Raw genomic sequence first — 6,914 nt, 5'->3', positions numbered from 1 at the left:
GAGTTTTAACCAGAATAAAAGAAGTGTTTTTAAGGAAAATACGATTTTTCCCTCTCGTACGGCTAAATTTTATCAAATTAAGAAAACGTGTGAAAATTTATTTCCAGCGTCTGGCGACAGGACCAGCGTCAGGCGACAGACCTGACGTCTGGCACAGATCTGGCGTTTGGCGCTGCACTCTAGCGTTTGGCGACACGCACGTGTTTGGCGCTGCGGTCGTGTTTTGTTCTTTTCGAAACTCTGATTCATTTTTTATCATATCCGGCTGATTTTCTCTATAAATAGCCTCCTAAAACCTCCGTTTTCCATCACCAACTCTCATCAAGAATGTCTTGATTACTCTCTCTCTCTCTCTCTTTTTTATACTAGCCTTTTGCATACAAAATTTTGCATTCACAAGATCAAGAAACACCTAGCCAAGTTCGAAGTTGTCTTCGCCCTAGACGTGAAAGGTTTTAATTTCTGAGGGTTTGGTCCCAAATCTCTCTTTCAATTATTTAATTTAATTATTTGTTTATTATTTTCCTTGAAATTACTAACGCGTGTATTTTGTTATTAGAAAGAGATACGAGGCATCAAAGTAAGTGCTTTAATTAATTTATTGATATTATGATATAGAAATCATGTTTAGATTGTTATTTTGATTCCTATTGTCATGTTAGGATGTTTTATTGCTTCCTAGTATCATGTTTAGGGTAATAACTATAATTTCTAATATCAAATATGACAATTGTGATTCCTGTGATGCTTCCTATTCTCTTCCTAATATTCATGTTAGTATCATGTTAGGGTTAAATTTTTTATTTTTATTACTTACTGACATGCTAGGGTTTATTACTAATCTTATAAGTATCATGCCTAGGATCTTACTGTTATTATGCTTTATTTTTAACATGATTAATTTAATTATTATTGATATGATTATTTTTATGATTATTATTATAATTATGATTATTATTATGGTTATTTTTATTATTATGATTCTTATTATGTTGCTTGATATAATATTTATTGTTATTGCTTGATCACACCTTTTATGCATGTTTAAAGGGAATTGGTATTTGTAATCACGCTTAATAAGATAATTAATAATCTTGTTTAGGGTTATTTTGATTATAATTCAAGTGATCGCCAATGATAGTTTTATTTTTGCATTAATATTCAACCAACATAGATTAAGCAGGTTAAGGGTTAATCCTATTGATTGCATGTTACTAAGAAAGCGCACATGAATACGATCAGAATAAGGCCTATTATTAGGGCAGGTTCAATCTCTTTTAGTTTGGATTTGTACCTTCATCCCCGAACTACCAGACATGGTTCCAGACCTATTGGAGTTGACGATCTCTTGGATCGTTAAGGGGTGTAACCTTCACCCCGTGAACGGTTTACAAGTTCCTAAAACTTGTTGGCGACTCTTTTTCTCTATCTTCCTTCCCTTTGGACGCCACCATGCTTAAGTTGTATGATCATAGTGGGGTTCAAGTTTAAGGTAATGCTTGAAATATTCCCTACAGCGATGTTCTTCAACATGATGAACATCCCTCATCATCTGCGCCCTCCAGCACCGTAGTTGTTCCTGTGTTTATTTTATTTTGACTTTTGTAGGACTTTGCCGACTGAGTCAATTGTTAGACGTATTTATATATACAACTATTATCTATTATGACTATTTTATCTTTGCGTTTATTTTTCATTTTTATGTGTATATGTGTGTGTGCAAAACATTTGTGATTAATTTTGCGCAAAAATTTCCGTCATTTTTATTGCTAATGGAGGGTATCCGACTTTCTCCCCCAAAAAGAAAAAATGAAAAATAAATCGGACTTAAAACAAACCTAAAATTAATTAAGCTTGAATAAATCCAAAAAGAAAAAAGAAAGAAAATATATTAAATTAATATGTATGGGGTAATTGAATAAAAGGAAAAAATTGTAAAGTCATTGTACGAATTCGAATCATAGCTAGAAAAATGCGATTTTCATAACACGCTGAGATGGCGTTGTAGCGCCACTTGTCGCCACGCTCTTTGCTCTATCGCCGAGTGCTACTTCTATCGCCAGGCAACAGACTCAAGGCGACAAGCTTGTCGTCTAGCGCTGCAGTGCGCTGCCTCCGAATCCTTTCCGGAGTCAAACTGCATCAATTTTGTAAATAAATAGCCCCCTAATCTGCCGATTTTCTGTATAATTCAAACAGATTAATTATAACCTTAGCTTCTCAATAAATAATCATGTCTTTAGTTACTAAGAGTTTTAGCGATTTTACTCGTGAATGGTGTCGGTCTTTAACTGCTAAAGAGAGAAAAGAACTTGACTTTTTTCACATGGGAGGTATTTATGATATTAAGGGGGTAGATCTTGACATAGATTTTATTCATATCGCCTTAGAATATTGGGATACATATACACATTGCTTAAGACTAGGGTGTGATGATATTAGCCCTTTACCGGAAGAATTTGATGCCATCCTAGGCTTCCCTTCTTTAGATCTTGCGGTAATCCCTAGAGTGAATGAGTATTATTATAAAGATTTTGAGCGCTTCTTTAATTTAACGAGATAGAGATCTAACAAATATTATAGATGGTAGCGTAGTCAATCTAAATGAATTTGCACGCCACTACTTTGATAGACCTTATTCTGAGTCTTTTCATGTTTATAGAAGAAGGGCTTTTCTCTTTTGTATGCTTAACCAATATCTTCTCACTAGTGGTAGAACTAATGAGGGTCAAGCAATTATATTAACTGTCTTGGAGCAAATTGAATCTGGAAGGAATCCAATGGCCTTAATTGTTGGAGAGACTATGCTTAGTCTAGATGAATTAAAGAAAAATCCAAAAGCACCTTTTCGGGGCTCTCCAATTTTATTACAGGTAGAAAAATAATATTTTTAATTATAGAAATCAAAAACATATTTTTGTATAGTAATATTAATTATTTGCATTGAATTTTTTTGCAGATATGGCTAATGGAGTGACTAGAATTAATTATTCCTCCTAACAATATTGAAAAATACACTAAAAATTGCTTTGTGAGGCGAAAGAAGCGTTTCTCTAAGATGGGTCGTCATGGGAGGTATTTATGCTATCAAGCGGGTCGTCCCATGGTGGAAAATTTAGAAGATGGTTGGTGTCAACAAGCAACCCTTCTTCTGTCTTCCAAGCTTAACCAAGATGACTTTTTATTATCCCTTCAGGGTAAAAAGGCAGTACGGTCTACTTCAAACAATTCCTTCAGGGATCTTCGTCCTCCCTATGAATTCCCTGTTTCACAAGTAGAGAAATTGGACACATATTGGAGTGCAAGGCCATTATGGGAAGTGATTACCCAAAAGGTTCCTCCTTCCTTGCCCAATAATGTGTAGAATTGGCTTCTTAATAGCCTACAAAGGACATGAAGAAAAATCATAGTAGAACCAATGTGAAGAACCGTCTCAGTGACAAAGTGATTCCTGTTAAGGAACGCTTGGGTTAAAAAGTTGAATTTAAAACACTTGTGATGCCAAAAAAGAAAGACGCTACTAAGGATAAAGGGAAAAGAAAAGCTGACCACTACACCAAAAACTAGATTAGAGATCGCAAAATATAGAACAGTTACCAAAGATAGGTGTTCTCCAGAAGAATATAGAACGTATTTATATAAAAGGCGTTCTATATGTAAATACATATGAAACAGTTAGCATAGTTAACCGTTCTCTATTTTTTTACTCTGAAATATCTTTAAAAAATAATTAATTATTATAGATGATATCAGTCATCTTAACAACCGTTTTGTATTGTATTAATTAATTGTTTTTTTTAATTATTAGGTGGAAAAAATATACATAGTAATAATTTGCCCAAATTAATTAAAGGCGGCTAAAATGAATTGAATAGCGCGCTCTCCTCTTATCACTTTCACGTTATTTTATCACTTTCACTCTAACTATACCTTAAAAAAAATTTGAACTGCTTGTTTATTACTTTCATGAAACCTCCACCACTGTCCTTCAGCCGCTGACTGTTCGCCGCTCCACCGCCGCACCACAGATCGCCGCACAACTTGTAAGCACCGCACCACTCCTCTAAGGTAGGTTCAAAGCTTGTTATAGAGTAATTGAATTTTGATTATTATTTGTCAATTAAAATGCATGCATCATTCGAAATATGAAGGAAACATAATTAAATTCATAGTTTTCATCTATTAAATTAACTTGCAATTTGAATTTTAGGTGATTGAAAAAAAAAATTCAAAGTTCTAGTTTTAGGGTTAAATTCAATCGATTGTTTGTATGCAAATATTTCAGTTGAATTGCAGTAAGTTCAATCAAATTACCCTTAATTTTGTCGAATTACATCTATTTCAATAGTAATCAAAATAATTTTAGCCAAATTAATCTTACCTAAGTTCAATTTAGAACCCTAGATTATTGAATTGTGCTTGATAAGTGGTTTATTTGACCACTTATTGTGTTATTTTAAACCCGGTTTTGCGATCATTTCCCCTCTTTCTAACCCAATTTTGAATGAAAATGTTTTGTCTCGGCTTTCCCCCTCTTGGTTTGTGTTTGTCCATGTTTTGCAGGTCTATGGACTCAATTTGGCAAGCTTTCGGTGCATGGTTTTTGTTTAAGTCAAGAGAATTAAAGAATGGAGAGGGCGCTCCAGCAGGAGCGGGCGTGCACCCCTCAGGAGCAGGCGCTCCGATCTTTCTGCCAACTTTCTGCCAAAGCTTCAAGAATTGCACACCCTGTGAGGAGCGGGCGTGCAACCTTGAGGAGCGGGCGCTCCTGGCTGTGGAGCGGGCGCTCCTCACTGGGAAAACCGTTTTCTTTGACGGATTTCCCTATGTGTTACGGAGAGTATAAATACTTCCTCCTTTATTCATTTGTAACCTAGACAGATATAGCCTAGTTTTTAGAGACTCCTCTTAGTTTGAAACATTCCTTTTAATTAATTTAGCTTAATTTTCATCAATTCAATCATTGTAATAGTTGGTTTCAAGTTTGTTTCTCAAGATTGGCACTTTGTATTCAACAATTTCAAGCCTCAATTAGTAACTTCCTTCTACTTTTCTCCATTTAATTTCTGATTTTATTTGTTGTTGCATGATATTTAAATCTTCTTAGTTCTTGATAATTTGTTATTGGATTATAGTTATTTCAATTGTTAATCATTTTTCCCAATTATTGAAGAAGTTAGAACCCTAATACTTGTTTGCATGTTGATAAATATGAGTTGTGAGTAGTCTACTTGCTAGGGGTTGGGTGAAGCTCAACCTTTTGGGTTAATTATGCAAATGTGGGAGAAGCATTGATGCTTGTATTGCAATTAAATTGATTATATGAGATTGCTTGTTAGTTCTTCAATGATAGGATTAGCTACCCTTGATTTAGGAGCTTGATAGCATGATATGCTTAGGTTGACATGGAAATGTGAATGAAGCATGGCATCACTTATTGCAATTTGATTATGTATCTTCAATTGCTAAACTAATGAGGAATCTAAGTTTAGTAGTGTGAGTTGTTTCCTAATTGCATGAGGTTGATCTTACATATAGTCCTTGCTAAATCTTATCAATTTTACCACCCGTTTGTCTATTTGCCTTGGTCGAGTGGATCCCACTCCCTAGTGTCCTCAATCCATTGATTTAGAACCATAGTTTGTTTGTCTTCTTGACGAACCCCAATTCACCATTGACTTCGAATTAGCTTAAGTGTTAAGATCTTTGGCAACCATATCCCGTTCCTTGTGGACCGAACTTTTACTTGTCATTATGCTTGGTTTGTAAGGTGTTTGTTAATAAATGTGTTTGGTTGAGTGTGGAATGTGCGATCGTTCTAACGCCCATCAAAATGGCACCGTTGCCGGGGAACGGTGTTGTTGATTGCTAATTGATTACTTGAGTCTAGTTCACCATAAAACAAAAAAAAATTCAAAAAGATTGTTTCTTTTTTGCTACACTTGTAGCCTTGGTACTAATTGCGTTTGTTGAGAGTGTATGCGCAGAACTCATAACAGGATCTTGGTACCTTACGATCCCGAGATTGAGCAAACTTATAGAAGGAGAAAAAGAGCCGGTTCTAGGCCGTTTACTACTCCCCCCAACTAGAGAGACCAATTTCGAGGAGGATCGAGATCAAATGGGTGACGCGGAACCACCACCTCAAAGACCTTTAAAGGAGTTCGGAACTCCAGGAGCTTATAGAGCTTCAAGCAGCATTGCTATACCCGTCACTCAAGCCAATGACTTCGAGATTCGGCCCGCGATGATAAATTTGATTGAAAGAAGGCAATATAGTGGAGCAAAACATGAGAGCCCTCTTGCACACTTGAACGAGTTCGAAAAATATTGCAACACAATCAAGGTAAATGGGGTAACTCAAGAGTTTGTGAGACTAAAGCTATTTCATTTTTCTTTGATAGGAAGGGTTCTTGAATGGCTTGAGAAGGAGGTGAGGCCTAACTCCTTGAGAACTTGGGACGAGGTCACCATGGCTTTCTTAGGAAGATTCTATTCTCAAAAGAAGACGGCCGAGGCAAGGGCTTTGATCCAAGGTTTCCGTCAAAAAGCTAGTGAAACCATATATGAAGCATGGGAACGATACAAGGAATATCAAAGGGAGTGCCCTCATCATGGAATTCCGTCATATCAAGTGCTTCAAATTTTCTATGGGGGCTTGAGCCCACAAGGAAAGACTAGCTTGGATGCGGGAGCGGGTGGCCCGATTATGAACAAGACGGAGGAGCAAGTCATAGAGATAATTTAGGATGTGGTGAGGCACCACATGGATTGGCAAGAAGGAGAGAGAGATTCTCTAAACAAGGGAGGAAATGCGGTTTACTCCATTGATCACCTTAATGCCATCAACAATTTGACTTCCCAAATCGCCAACCTTGGAAAGTAGATGACATCCATTAAGGCAAAACTAGAGA

The 6,914-nt window shown here is 36.2% G+C and overlaps 1 non-coding gene across 1 annotated transcript; it reads right to left on the bottom strand.

Moving 5' to 3' along the window:
• Positions 1-6,515: 6,515 nt before the first annotated feature.
• On the bottom strand, positions 6,516-6,621 carry LOC145564292 (small nucleolar RNA R71). The gene has a single exon (XR_014094790.1). It is a non-coding gene; the product is annotated as a small nucleolar RNA R71 (small nucleolar RNA).
• Positions 6,622-6,914: the final 293 nt, after the last annotated feature.

This window comes from Chenopodium album, chromosome 1 (assembly GCF_948465745.1).
Source record: "Chenopodium album chromosome 1, dcCheAlbu1.1, whole genome shotgun sequence".
NCBI classification, from domain to species: domain Eukaryota; kingdom Viridiplantae; phylum Streptophyta; class Magnoliopsida; order Caryophyllales; family Amaranthaceae; genus Chenopodium; species Chenopodium album.
The sequence above is the reverse complement of the archived record's forward strand: the minus strand, read 5'-3'. Positions and strand labels throughout refer to the sequence as shown.